The 14572-nt window shown below is 41.5% G+C and overlaps 1 protein-coding gene and 1 pseudogene across 4 annotated transcripts in view; both read right to left on the bottom strand.

The window, feature by feature from the left end:
- AGBL4 (ATP/GTP binding protein like 4) overlaps nt 1-14572 on the bottom strand; it is a 545910-nt gene that overhangs the window by 432379 nt on the left and 98959 nt on the right. The window lies entirely within an intron of this gene.
- Nucleotides 7-1609, bottom strand: LOC116529553 (annotated as a pseudogene). Its single transcript, XR_004259539.1, has one exon. The product of XR_004259539.1 is annotated as a protein farnesyltransferase/geranylgeranyltransferase type-1 subunit alpha pseudogene (transcript).

Below are 14572 nucleotides of genomic sequence, written 5' to 3' on the forward strand. Positions count from 1 at the left end.
TTCTTTTGGCATTAGTTGGTTACAGTGATAGCAAGATTCTGTGAGTGTGCAGACAAGCTCTGATGGAACCACTGTATTCCCTGCTTACTGAACCAAACTTCGGCTACCTCATATTCATTACAAACAAGTGACCGGCAGTCATTACTGCTACAAATCCTGACACGTGTACCACTGAGGGAGGAGTTGATGCTAAGGGATTAGATTACGTGTTGATAAAACTACAAAAGTTCCTTTATGGGACTTTTTCTTTCCCCTCCCATCCAATGACTTTGCTTTAGAAGAATCACATTACTTAGAGCTAGTCTGAGTAGCAGCAGCACCCAAGGAGCATCAGTTCTTGTTAAAAAGCAATACCTGTATGATGCACTTTTACACCACAGGCAAAGGGAAGGATCACTCTAGTTTTAAACTCCTGCATAAATTCCCTTAATAAAAAAAGCATTCCATCAAGTTCTTCTGGATGGTGTTATTGCTGTACATTTGTTGGTGAGTCATTTTCTGTGCTGTGTTTGCTTTGCAGAGATCTTCCAATATATCTCCAATATTCCTTTCTAATAGTGTCCTTTTCTTTAGCTAGAATTTCACATAACTCTAATGCTTTATTAAGAATGTCTTCCTTATTGTCACATTGGTTTTCCAACATGTCTTCATAGATATCCACAAGAAAGGCAATTAGGTAGGGGGAACTATGACTTGGTTGTAAATCAAGTAATTGATTTAACAGATTAGGATATTTGGAAAGACCACGATCCTGCAAAATCCCTTTCAAATAGTTCCATGCACTTTCATTATGTGGGACTAGCTTAATCATTTCCAGTGTGTATTGGACTTCTCTCTCCAATACAGCCCGATCATTGTAGCCAGTGGTGTTAGAAATGACGAAGTATCTTTGGTTCCAGACAGAGTTATTTCTCACATCCTCTTTGAGAAGTTGGTCCACATACTGCAGTTCATTATCCCAAAGTTTAAATTCCTGAATAACCCACTGTCGATGCTGCCGGGCATGATAATTCTTTGTATCCTGATTAAGAATATCAGCAATAAATTCAAGCTCCTGAGATGGGTCTCATAGCCATTCCACTAATACTCGCCTATGATGCCAAACTTGATAGTTTTTGGGCTGCTCCTCAATTATTGCAGTGATGTAGTTCATTTCCTCATGTAGATCCTTCTGAAGTGACTTTAAGAGAACTCTCCGGAAATGCCACACTGTATAATTGGCTGCATTTAATTCAATAGCGTCCCGGGTTAGCTTAAAAGCTCTTTCACTTCTTTCGTCACGCTGTAGGACAGCTCGGAAGTAATCATAAACATCTCTAAATTTGTCACTATAAATGATCTGGACCACCGGATTGGGGCCATCGTTCTGCGGCACTGGATCGATGTCAGCCCATTCTGCTCTGTCCCTGTATAGGACGTAGGAGGGCGAGTCCAGGCTCAGAAACCCGTCGTCCATGGGGGACGCCACGGCTTCCCCGGCCTCGGCCGCCATCTCTTCCTCGTACTGCTGGGGGGGCGGCGGTGGGGGCGGCTGGGGCGGGGGCTGCTCCGGCTGCCCTGGCTCTCCGCCTTGCGCAGCCTCCCCGACCCCCTCTGTGGCCGCCATCTCGCCTCGTCTTTTTTCTTTTGTAATCAATAAATCACTTTTGATGACTTTAATGGAACTAAAATAACCCAGTAAAATCAGACTTTAGCGTATTATTGCCTAATTATGAATTTTACATTTTTGACAGTAAAATGGAGGCTTGTCAGGCTCAAAAATCAAGCAACTGCTATGAAATTTTAACCATGTCTGTGGGGCTAGAACCCAGGTCCTTAGGAAATCACTGCTGTTACCTTCCATAGACACTACTACTTTGGGTTCTTAGTTTCTTTAGGATGTTTCTAGGACCTTAGGCATTCTAGAGCACTGGAGTGGGAGTCAAAGAGACCTGGGTTTTAACTGCAGTTCTCCCATTTATCAGAAGGGTAATTTGGGACAAGTAACCTAACTTCTCTGAGTCTCAATTTCCTCATTTCTAAAATTGGGACTATAATATCTGCATCCTACAATTATTGAAAGGGTTAAAAATAAAGTACTAAAAGTATATGGTTCATGGGAGGCATTCAAGAAGTACTGGTTTCCCTTCTTTGCTTAAGTGATTTACCCATATAGATATGCTATTAACCAAAATGTTTGGGCCTTATGCAAACAAAGCACTTGTGTCTTATCTGCCTATTCTGGCATATAACTCAGTCATCTGTTCAACAAATTTTAAAGTCTACTAGGTGCCAGGCTCTGTGCTATGCTGTGCACCTTATCCAGTGGTAAAAACAAACAAACATGATCTCTGCCATCATGGAGTTATAGACTAACGAAAGAGACAGAAATTAAATAAGTATATAAAACATGTAATTATAAATTGTAATAATTATAGATTATAAATAAGTAAATAAGTATATAACATATGTAATTATAAATTGTAATAATTGTAACTATAAAGTGGGGAGAAACAGGGTTCTAACAGAATAGGATAACCTACTTTCTTTAGGAGTGTTTGGGGATGGCTTCTCTGAGGAGGTGACATTTAAACTGAGAATGATAGGGAGTCAGCTAAGAGAAGAGGTAGAAGACTATTCCCAGTCAGGAGCCCAGCAGCTGTGAAGGCCTGAGAAGCCAATATTATGGTATCTTTCAGACCCAACCCTCTATCCCCCCAGACTTCTACATCCAAAAATAAATTGGGCATTTGTATATGTAAGTAACTTTGCATGTTCTCTTCTCTGCCTCTAAAGCCCTTCCCCCAGTTCTCTATTTGGAATGCCAAACTCCAAGGGTCACATTTCAAAGAATCTTTAATGAATCTCCCCAAAGCAGATCCAATGGCTCTCCTCTTGTTTCCCCCCAAATATTTGTGTTTAATTTCATAATAATATGTGGTAATAAGTATCGTGCCTGTTATTGAACACTTACCCTGTGCCATGGACTGTGCTAAGTGTCTTACCTGAATTATTGCATTTAATCCAAGGAAGCCCAAAGGAGGAGTTACCAGTATCATCATCCCCTTTTTACAGAAAAATAAACTGAAGGTGTTGTTGCTTACCCTGACTGTCAGAGGCAGAGTCTGGATTTGAACCCTAGGTCTTTTGCCTCCAAAACCCAAACTCTTAAACTACTGTGCTATGCTAGAGCAGCGTCTCTTTATGTCTTTTCCCTATCGGACCCTGAGATTCCTGAGGGTGGGTTTTTGTGTAATTCATCAGTATATACACAGCACACAGAACAATTTCTGGCACAAAGGAGTTAACTATTTGCTAAAAGAATGTCTTGGCAATTACAGATCCTGACTGATAAAGCCAAAATCACATAACACGTAAACAGGTCTGTCCCTTCAGCCTTCAGGCACAGCCTGTACTGTGGCCTCTGCTGATCTGATTTGTGCAGCGATTGACAGCCTGGGTCCCTCTCCTTCAGTCCTGTTAATGGCATTAGCATCTAGTCAATAATGCTTAGCATTTCATTTTACCACCTTAATTAACAAATTCAATTTGTTCAAACTGCTGTGAAAACAAATTAAAAGCTCCAGAAAGGGGCCTCCGGGAGGGGGAGGGAAGGCAGGGGCTCTGCAAGGATCAGGCTGGATGTTGATCTGCTCTTTGGAGGTTAAAAGCTGGACATTGTCTGCCTTTCAACCATCTTTCTATCCCTGACCCAAATGAATGCCTCCGTGATGTAGCCAAGATCAAGCAAATCAGCTTCTGCACCTTCTAGGTTTGTCCTTTCCCTCTCCATACAGGCAAGTAGGGACCCCACTCTGCTCTTCAAGTTAACCCTCCTTCTTCAAAGAGGGCATTTTGTTTTGGATTTGAATTCAACAATGACAACATTAATAATGAACAATCTCCTCATTTGGTGATTCTAAACCAGGGATAATTTTAACCCACGCTGGATATCTGACAATATCTGGAGATATTTTTAGTTGTCACAGCTAGGAGGAGGGTACTACTGGCATCTAGTAGGTGGCCACGATGCTGCTAAACATCCTACAATGCACAGCACAGCCCACCTCACCAAAGAATTATCTGGCCCAAATGTCAATAGTGCTGAGGGTGCAAAACCCTGTTCTAGTCCCTCTATGGTTTTCTAGGAACCCTTCTTGGTAACTGTATGTCCTTGTGAGATAAGCAGGTTGTAGACTGCTAACCCCATTAAGAGTTGAGGAAGGCCAAGGTGGGTGGATCACGAAGTCAGGAGTTCAAGACCAGCCTGACCAACATGGTAAACCCCATCTCTACTGAAAATACAAAAATTAGCCGGGCATGGTGGTGCATGCCTGTAATCCCAGCTACTCAGGAGGCTGAGGCAGGAGAATCACTTGAACCTGGGAGGCAGAGGTTGCAGTGAGCCAAGATCATGCCATTGTACTCCAGCCTGGGTGATAGAGTGAGATTCTGTCTCCAAAAAAAAAAAAGAGTTGAGAAAATTGGCAATAAGAGTTCAAGTGATGGGCTCAAAATGCATAGTTAGTAAGTAGCAGTGATGAGACCAGAATCAGATCCTTTCACAGCCTCTAGTTGAATTAAAAGAGTGGAAAACACCTTTTGTAGGCTACAAGTAGATTTTTTTGGAAATGAAAATGGTTTACAGATATGTACCTGTCTCCTACGTATTTCTTAAGAAACAGACACTAGTCAGGGGACTTACCCATTTGATACGCTGTTTAGGCTTGGTGGCACCAGGCATGGGAAAAGCTGCTTATGATGAGTAAAGCTGGGAAACTTCCACTTGCCTCCTACCCCCAATGGTTATATCCAATGACTGCCGATCAGTGACACACTTTTGAATAGAAGGCAGCTACTCAAAAGTTCAGCTTGTTCTCAATCATTGGTTATTGCAACTCTGAGATTCAATTGTCCTCTCTATCTTAGAAAGCAAGAAGGGTTAAGTAAAGTCAGAGCCACATAGAAGTTTTGTGGTGAGCAAAAATCAAAACCAAAACTTAACATTTGAACCTTTTAAAGGGTTCTGACAAATACGACATATTAGATAAATTGGGAAAGGAGGGGAGTAGGCAGGCAGAGAAAGGAGAAAAAAGAGAAAAAGAAGAAAGGGGGAAGGGAATCTGATGAAAGTTATTGCAGAGGATCAATAGAAGCTTCAGAGAAAATTTGTCCACAGGGATGGAGGAGTCCAGCAGAACGAAGCAGCCATGGACCCTGAACATCAGAGGGCAGTGGTGGCTCCTAGTATAGTGAATATCAGAAGCTCTGGCAGCCTGGGCATATGACCCAGATTAATAGCTCTGAGTGTGTGAATCAAAAGACATGGATCACTAAATTCTGTAACAATTTGGAACTCAAGGTATTTGCTGTGGGACACTATTTAAGTGAGAATAACAAGGAGGGCACTTTGTGCAAGCATTATTCTCTGGGGAGTTAATTTCTGGTACTGGGTACAGGATTGGCCTTTTGCTTTCATTTCAATAGGTCACAATTCTCTAGCTCTTAAGATAATGTCAATGAACACAACATTTAAAGGAATAAAATTTCAGCCTAGAAGTAGTTCCCAGGTAGACTAAGGTCTAGGATTGCAAGCTGAGCTTTTGTAGTGGCCACTGGTAACCACTGGGAGTGTATAAACACTTGTAAGACTCCTTGGGATCCTTTACTCTATGTGAGGAAGAGCAACATTGTAAAAGACTGAATTTCTTGCTATGACATGTAAGGGTACAGTGATACAGAAATATAGTTAATATGTTCATGTGACCTCAATTATATTAATAAGGTGCTGAATTTGTTTTTTTTTTCATGTTATTTCATCCTCACGATTATATATAAGCTTGTCTTATCTCCATTTTCAAAGTGGAACTCAAAGAGGTTAAGTTGCTTGCTCAAAGTCGTGCCCCAAGGATGTGTAAGAGGTGGGATTTGAAGCAGGATCTGTGATTCTAAAGAACAATCTGTATCATACAAAGTCAGGCCCCTTATGAGGAAAAATGAGTAGTGGCCAGAAGGGCCCAAGTCTCTTGATCTGGCTTCAATCCACTTTCCAATGCCTTCTGCTGTTGCCCCTGCAAACCAGTGAGGCTTCTGGAGAAAAGCAAGTAATTCTTTTTCTTTAGTGAAGACTGTTCTATAAAGACAACAAAGCATGTTTCCAAGTTAGCAATCATAGACATAGTCTATACAGGAAAGCCCAAAAGTTGCCATTAAATCTCCGGCGCTTGCCCCAGATAAAAGCAGGTCTTTGATGCAAGAAAAGAGATACTGAGGAGGTGCCTTTGAAAAGATAAAGGTCTATTGAAGGACTCTCTGCAGAAATACCTCCATTCCTCCAATTGTCTACTTACAGCCACATGTAGAATTTTTGTGGTGGGGCAGGGGGTGTGGTGAAAGAATATGGCTTTAGAGCCAGACTGGTCTGGATTGAGTTCTAAATTCATAGCTCCCTATCTGAGTGACCCTGGGCACATGACCTAATCTCTCAAATCATCAGATTCCTCATCTGTTAAACAGGATAACAATGAAACTATTAGAGGACTATTGTGATTATTAAAAAAGATAATTTTGGCAAAAAAAGTCTAGAACAGTGTCTGGCATATAAGTAGATGCTCAAAAATGTCAGTTCTACTCCCCATATTCCTAAGTCTTCCATTTACTCTGGAAGCTGTGTCCCAATTCAACGTTGTATCCCTAGAATTTAGAACAAAGCCCCGGACATAGTAAATATTCAATAAATGAAAGTTTGATGGGTTATAAAATGTAGGAGCATAGTGAGAAAAAAAGGAGAGCTTATAGTCAACTCAGATTTGATTACAGTTCCATTGTTTTCTAACCACTAAGTGATCTTGAGCAAATTACTTACTCTCTTCCAGTCTCAGTTTCTATATAGATAAAATGAGGAGAGTACTAACTTGCCAAGTTTTTAAAGGATAGAAGCATGTATATATCACATACCTGGCATTCAGGTGGTATTGGCTATAAGTATTCCTATTGGTGATTTGAGTTTTTATATAGATGCATTCCTTTAAACAAATTAATCATCATCTTTTCCCTTTTATCATGATTATTCCTTCTGATTATGCAGAAAATATGTAAAAACAAGGGAGCCAATCTTATTGTGCTTGATGGAATTTTAAGTCCCACTTTTTTTTTTTACTCTTATACAATAAACAAACTCATACAGATTGTCTGCAACTGTATGCACCACATTGTGCTAGGGCTGGGGAATCCATAAGGACATGACTGATAATGTCCCTGCCCCCACAGAGCCTAAACCCAGTGTGTGGGAGAAAGTGGGGTGGAGATGGGCAAACAATAACCAAATAGATTAATAAAAAATGTCTTGCTTTATGAAATTTGCAAGTGCCTTCATTCATCCATGCTTTTGTTCCCCAGAATAGAGTATCAGATGATTCCAGAGACACTCTGAGCTTCTCAGATAAAGATGGATACAAAGGTTGAGATCTTTCAGGACTAAAATGGCTATTTAAAGGTATTTCAGTTACATAATGAAACAATTTGACTCTTATGGGTCCTTATACCCCCACATACACTCCCACTGAGCCATGCTCTAAGATATACTTAGTAACACTAGCTCAGAACATACTATGTTCCAGGCATTGTGCCATGTACCAAAGCTACAAAGATGAATAAGACATGATTCCTGCCCTAATAAGACTTGGTTTCTATAGCTCGTGGTCCAGTCAGGAAAGCATAGCTGGAAACAGGTAGGCAGCCCATGTAATTACAATTGGAATGAAGAGGAGCGCAATGGGCTGAAGGAGCCTGGATGGCTGTGTGTTGTTGTTGGTAGTGGTGGTGGTAGTGTTGTTGGTGGCAGTGGTATGTATACATGTGTGCGTGGTATGGTATTCATCCTGCCAGAGGTAGAGGGTGGGCTAAATGTCACAGAATGTTTCATGGATTCACATGGCTATTCAGAGGTAAAGACAATAGAACAATAGCCTGCCAGGGCTAGAAGGGTTAGATGGCATCAGGCCTAGTCTCCTACCAGGATTGTAAGGAATATTCAACATCTGACTGCACAATCCCATATGCCAGTCCCTGTGATAGTCACTGAGGACACAAAGGTAAATAAGGCACTAGCCTGCCTCATTGAGCTCATGATATGGTGTGTAGAAGTAGTCAAGGTAACAGCATAACAAATGCCAAAATGGAAGGAAGCTCAGATGGGGTGGGATGGTCAGCTGGGACCACAGAGGAGAGAGAAGTGGCTCAGTCTTCCCAGGGGTTAGGTGGGGCCAAGGAAGTATTCACAGAGAAGGTGATGCTTTAGTTAAGACTTCAAAGCTGAGTTGAGTTTTCTCCTTCCTTCCATCCATCAATCCATCCATTATACTGACTGATTCACTCATACACTACTTGAAGAATTAATACAGCAGGCATGAGAGGGGCAGTATATAAGTAAAACTGTGACGTGTCCAGACTTTACTTCAGCATCATAGACTGTCAGAGGAAAAATTCTTATAAATGACATGGTCAAACTCCCACAATTTTATAGATGTGGAAACTGAGGCCCAGAAAGGATATGAAAGCATTAATATCAAATCACTCAAGTAGCAGCTAAGAGAGACATTTATATTAATATAACCACAATGTGCCCATGCCAGCCCTCATTCTGTTATAAGACACTGCCCCTTCCTCAGCCTGCATTTTTTGTAACCGCCCCCTCAAACCTTCTGCCCCCATCGGATTCTAATACTTATTTATTACTTATTTCATCTTGCCCTTCTCTTTCTTCTTGATCAAACGTTTTGTTGGAGAAGGTTCAGAAAACAACTCATATCAAGGTAAAGAATTCTTATTGTTACATATGGGGAAAGCAGAGCAAGGGAATAACACCTCATATTATAACAATTCAGGATATAATTAAGTTTCTTTATTTGTATTACAAAATCTAACTCTTTCTACCATAGGGGTTTAAGGAAGAGGGAACATCTCTGATTAGGGGGGCCCTAAAATCTGATCCAAGCCACATGGCTTGTTGGTGACCTCAGATGGTGACAGTCATGGAGACTATGTGATTATTGCATTAGGATGATCCTCTTTATTCCATCCTTCCCTGACTTGAGAGGGGAGAGGCACTGGAGATTCCTGTGGTGCTGCCACATTATTGAGGTCCCAACAGAAAAGCTCACAGAAGAGTTAAAGCCCTGGCAATAATAAAATCAGGCCTGAATGTTAGCTTTTAGTAGTAATAATCAGGGATTCCATTCATATACACATTATATTCTCCTTCAATGTCCTTGGAACACAGAGATAGTTATCTCCATTTTACAGGTGAAGAGACTGAGGCCCAGAGAGACATGGTTGGGAAACAGCATGTCCAGGATCTAAATCCAACATTCTATCCCACACCAAGGACCATACTGATTTCCAGGGCACACTCTAGCTCAAGCATGTTTATGCACATTTCATTTCCCGCTGCATTTGCGCAAACACCTGTGGTAGACATGCAGACCCCTTCATTAGACCTAAAGCATGCTATGGAACTTCTTCGGGCCTTACATGCAAATAATAAAAATGAGAATATTACTTATTTCATGAGTTGTGAGCATTAAGTGAGAACAAGTGAAATTCTGTATGAGAGAGCTTTGCCCTATTCTGGTACCTGGTAAATACTCTGTTAATAAGGGGAAAAACCACAACAACTTTATTTTTCAAAATCTGACTCAATTCTGTATTGCCAGGTGCTACCTAATATGTATCACATAGACCCTTACTTACTGTCAAGAGGCAATGTTAAGAGTCAGTAGAGCAGAATATTAAGAGCAAGGACTCTGCAACTATTTCTGGTTCAAATTACCTCTCTACCATTAATTAGCTGTGTGATCATGGGAAATTACTTAGCCTCTTTGGGCCTTAGTTTCCTCATCTGAAAAATGGGGATTATGAGAATTCAATGAGTTACTATATATAAAGTCCTAAAATAGTACCTGGAACACAGTAAGTGTTCAATTAGTGCAAGCTAATTATTATCATTACTCTTAATATGAGAATAGATATTCTTCCTCTGAACTTTTGTTCATGCTATTCCACCCAGGAGGAACACCATTCTCTTCCCTATTGAAATTGAGCCTTTCACGTTTAGCTCAAGAACCACTTCTCCCATTACTCTTTCTCGTTCTCCCATGTCTGACAAGTTATCTTACTTGGTGGTTGTTAATGTCTGATTGTTTTAGATATGTGTGCTCTATCGCCCCACAGGCACTGACCATAAACTGTGTACTGTTGAACTCTGAATCCCCAGCCCAGGGTATAGGGGCTTCCCTATGACCCTCAACCCATTCAGTAAACATTTGCTGAAAGAATGGATAAATATACCTTTTTGATTTTCTGTGCATCCCAATTATAGGAGTTATTCACATTACTTGATAGCTTGATCTATGTATGATCAGGGTGTAGGAGAGATTGCTCTTGTTCTGAGTTTGGCTTTGGTGTCCCAGCTACAAATCCTAGAGCAATTTGTTTTATAGCCCTCTGTGCCTCAGTTTCTTCATTGGAAAAATGGGTGGCTGAGCATTATAAAGTCTGAGAACCCTTCTGTCTCTAAGCTTTGTATTGAAAGGCAAAAAGTTAGCTCTCTCTGTCAGGTTTCTTCCACAAGCACTTGGTGCCAGGCCCTGTGCCGGACATTGGGGACACAAAGATAAATGACACTCATTCTGTCCATGAGGACTCACAGTTGAGTGGAGAACACAGTCTTACAAACTGATGGTTACATGGGCATGAGAGTAGCAGAGGGAAGCACAGAGCCGGGAGGACTTGATAGCCCAGGGAAGGGGACTTAGGTGATGACATCCTGGAGGAAGTAAAAGTAAAGCCAGTCTTTGTGGAGAAATGTCCCATGTAAGCAAGAGAAAGGAGGAGGAGACAGGCCAACACTGGGGCCTAAGGGCACCCTGAGGGCCTGGAAAGGCTCTGTATCTCAGAGTCTCAGCCTTACTTCTCCCCAGGAACACAGTTTGCCTCTGGATTTCTTTTCAATTCTTCTACCATACTGTGTTTCTTCCTCTATCCCCAGAACACGCTTCTCTCTTTCGTATCTGCACCTTCCCTACTTACTTCTCCTTTGTCTCCCTCCAGTTAACCCTTATTCTTTGAGCCCAGCTCAAAAGTCACTTAGTCAGAAAAGCCTTTCCTGATGCTCCAGGTTAGGTTAGGCCTGCCTTATATGTTTTCTTAGCGCCTTTTGCTTCTCTGTCATCACATTTTAAAATAGGAAACTTTGTGTTTAGTGGCTTAATGTTTGTCTAACTTGCTGGAATGAAGACAAAGGGCAGGGGCTCTTTCTTATCCAGTGTTTTATCTCTAACTATGTCTTATATAGCAGTCTCAATAAGTATTTGCAGAATTAATGGAGGGACAAAGATGGGGTAGAGAATGGGGGAGGGCAGCATTCACCTTTCTCTTTGATTACACTTTCAGGCTATTATTCTGTTTTCATTACATTAAAATCTGCAATGCCTCTGAGGTTAATGCTTTCCAGCTGTTCCATCCTCTCCTGTTTTTCTGCACTAACCTCAACAGAACCCTTGGAGCCTCAGGTGCTCAAAACAGGTTCGTAAAATAAAAGAGAAAAAAGAATGCCAACCTAAGCTCACTGCATTCACTCACCAAAGCTTTTCCTACTCCTCAAAGTGTAACATAGTCCAGCTGCCTTCCAGGATACTCTAGTCAGACAAGCTAGTCCCTCAGTGTAACTGATTTCAGGTGAAGGCTGATAAACAATCTGATTGAGTCACGTCACACTAAAGTATGAATGATGGATTGTCCTTTAAATTTATTTCTTTCTCTTCCCCTCTCTCTCCATTTCTTTTTTTTTATTTTAAAACAGGACAGCTGCTGAATCCAGGTTAATAGCCTACTGGAAACATACATTGGTGAAACGGAAAATACCTTTCATAGCATCATCCCACAAAAGTAAGATGATTTTTCACAAAGGCTGGAAAACAGGCCCTTACGGAATATTTGGATCATCTCTTTTCGCTTTCAGATGTAGACAGGGAAGCCTAGAGAGGGCAAAAGACTTGTTTAAGGTACACAGCAAAGCAGTGTCACAGATGGGAAGGGAACAGATCCCTCCCTGCACAGGTTCGGCACTCAGCACTGCACGTGAGCCTTGCGCTTTGTCAGCAGTTTGTAAATCAAGCCCTCCTGCTCTCCCTTTGCTCTTGCTTCCTTGGCCTTCTCAGCCTGCCTTTCTTTCCCTGAGTCCCAGCGACAGCCTGCCTGCTGCAGCTGTCCTTGCTGAGCACTGCCACTCTGTAGACGGTTTTGCCGCCTTTCACTGATTCATCCACTTGCCATCTGCTTTCAGATTTCTTCTGAAAACCCCAGCGTTTTGGCTGTTTCCTGACATCTCTCACATCCTCCCCCCACTAATGGGCTCAATAAACAGCTGCTTTAATTTAGCCTTCATCCATCTCCAGACCGTCGTTTTCTGAAATTTACATCATCTATTTTTCACTGTCTTGCATTTTTTGATTCACTAATTTCGGAGAATTAAGTGTGTTTGAAAGAGCAAAGGTGAGACAATGGTGCCTTTTCTGAGGAACCTTAACTACAGTGTTCACTCCTTTATTCACACGGCATTTAGTTCAATGAAAATTCTTTGACACTTAGTATGTACAAAACACTGTGTAGGCAGTGAAGGATAGCTAAAGAAATGGAATGGAAAGCACGGTTGCAGTCCTGGTCATTGACATAAGAGATACATGCATAAAAGACTTTAAAAAACTTGAAAGGATGTGTGTTTCGTGTGATAAAAAGAGCATTCAATAGTGACAGAAACAAGTACTGTGCACTCATTCTGTATTATAGGATGCTAAAGTGGACATTTCATCTGAGGCACCAGGGAATGAGAAATGTGTATTCCGAAGACATACCAGAATTTATAAAGAATTTCCAAGTACACATCTGGAAACTGAGTACAAGACTCTTGATACCCCTTGCCTGCTTCAAGAATCTAAAGGAAAAAAGGGATGAAAATCAAAGAGAAGGTTTTATAGGGGGATTTTGGGGGCCTGGAGTTCCACATGCCACATCTCCAAAGGAGGGATCAGGGCGTACTTTTCCCCTCACCTCTGCATAGGTAGAGAGGTGCACAGTGGCATGGATTCTGACTCCTGCCTCAGAAATTTAGTGAGCAAAAGACTGTGAGAAAAGTAAAGTAGCTACATTGAGCTTGGTCAGTGATACTCAGTGACTATCCAGGGAATAGATTCTGAGCAGATGTGGTACGAATGGCAGATAGAATTAGTTTGATACCATTTTGACTCCTGCACAGAGTCTATATACAGTGGAAAAGCAGAAAATACGGAGGCAGCAACAGTAGCAAGAACGAGACACATTCTCCATGTGATGGCTGCCTTTGAACAGAGGAGCCTCCAAAGAATTCACGGGAGCACCAATAAGAGAGGGAGTCGACCATGTGCTGTGGCTCACATCTGTAATCCCAGCACTTTGGGAGGCTGAGGCAGGCGAATCACAAGGTCAGGAGATCAAGACCATCCTGGCCAACATGGTGAAACCCCGTCTCTACTAAAAATACAATAATTAGCTGGGCGTGGTGGTGTGCGCCTATAGTCCCAGCTACTTGGGAGGCTGCAGCAGAATTGCTTGAACCCAGGAGGCAGAGGTGGCTGTAGTGAGCTAAGATCATGCTCCTGCACTCCAGCCTGGTGACAGCAAGACTCCATCTCCAAAAAAAAAAAAAAAAAAAAAAGAGAGACAGAGAAAGGGAGTCAGCTACAAACATCTGTCAGGCATAGAGAAACTGAAACCAGCTTAGGGGAATGCCAGGCAAGTGATATTCTTCTGTTCTCTTTGCACTCCTTCCCTGTTCCCACTTCAACCTTGGTGAGCCAATGGAAAGACATTAAGTGAAAGTCAGAACAGCCAATGCTCCACCTTTAACCTGGCAAGCTCCCTACTGGAAGCAGGTGTCACCTGCGGGGGTGGAGGTACAGGGAAAGAAGACAACATTAAATCAAGTTCAGAGTTTTGATTACTATCTGTAATTGAACATTTTAAATTACTTAGTTAAAACTGTGTTTCTGTTTACTTAAAAGGGAAATTCTCATGTAGGGCAGATAAAAACTAACCCCTCTAAATAGGCTGAACCTATAGGTAGAAGACAAACTAAAGCTGCTTTTATGAATACACTCTGAGTCCAGCATATTATAACAATCTACTACTGGCTACACATATATTAACACACTTAAACGTGACAACAATCTTAAGGTAATATTATTGACCTCATTTTAACAAATGAGAAAACTGAGACATAGGGAGATTAAGTAACTTGCTCAAGGTCACCAGCTAGCCAAATGTAAGTACTCTTAAGTGCTATAAACTTCCTTTAGGTAGGAATATATTTGATCCCTAGTTGTATCATCAGAGCTCTACAGAGTGCCAATGGCTCAGTAGGTATGACAAGTATTGTTTGAGGGTCTGATTTTAGAATGCTATGCTGGAAATAAATGCATATGAGAGTCTTTAGGCTTTTAAGAGCAGCCAGATTGAGCCAAATTAGATGAATGAGGATTCATTAGGACCCAGCTCCCTT

This window comes from Sapajus apella, unplaced genomic scaffold, assembly GCF_009761245.1.
Source record: "Sapajus apella isolate SASKATOON/1434 unplaced genomic scaffold, GSC_monkey_1.0 scaffold62, whole genome shotgun sequence".
In the NCBI taxonomy this organism is placed as follows: Eukaryota; Metazoa; Chordata; class Mammalia; order Primates; family Cebidae; genus Sapajus; species Sapajus apella.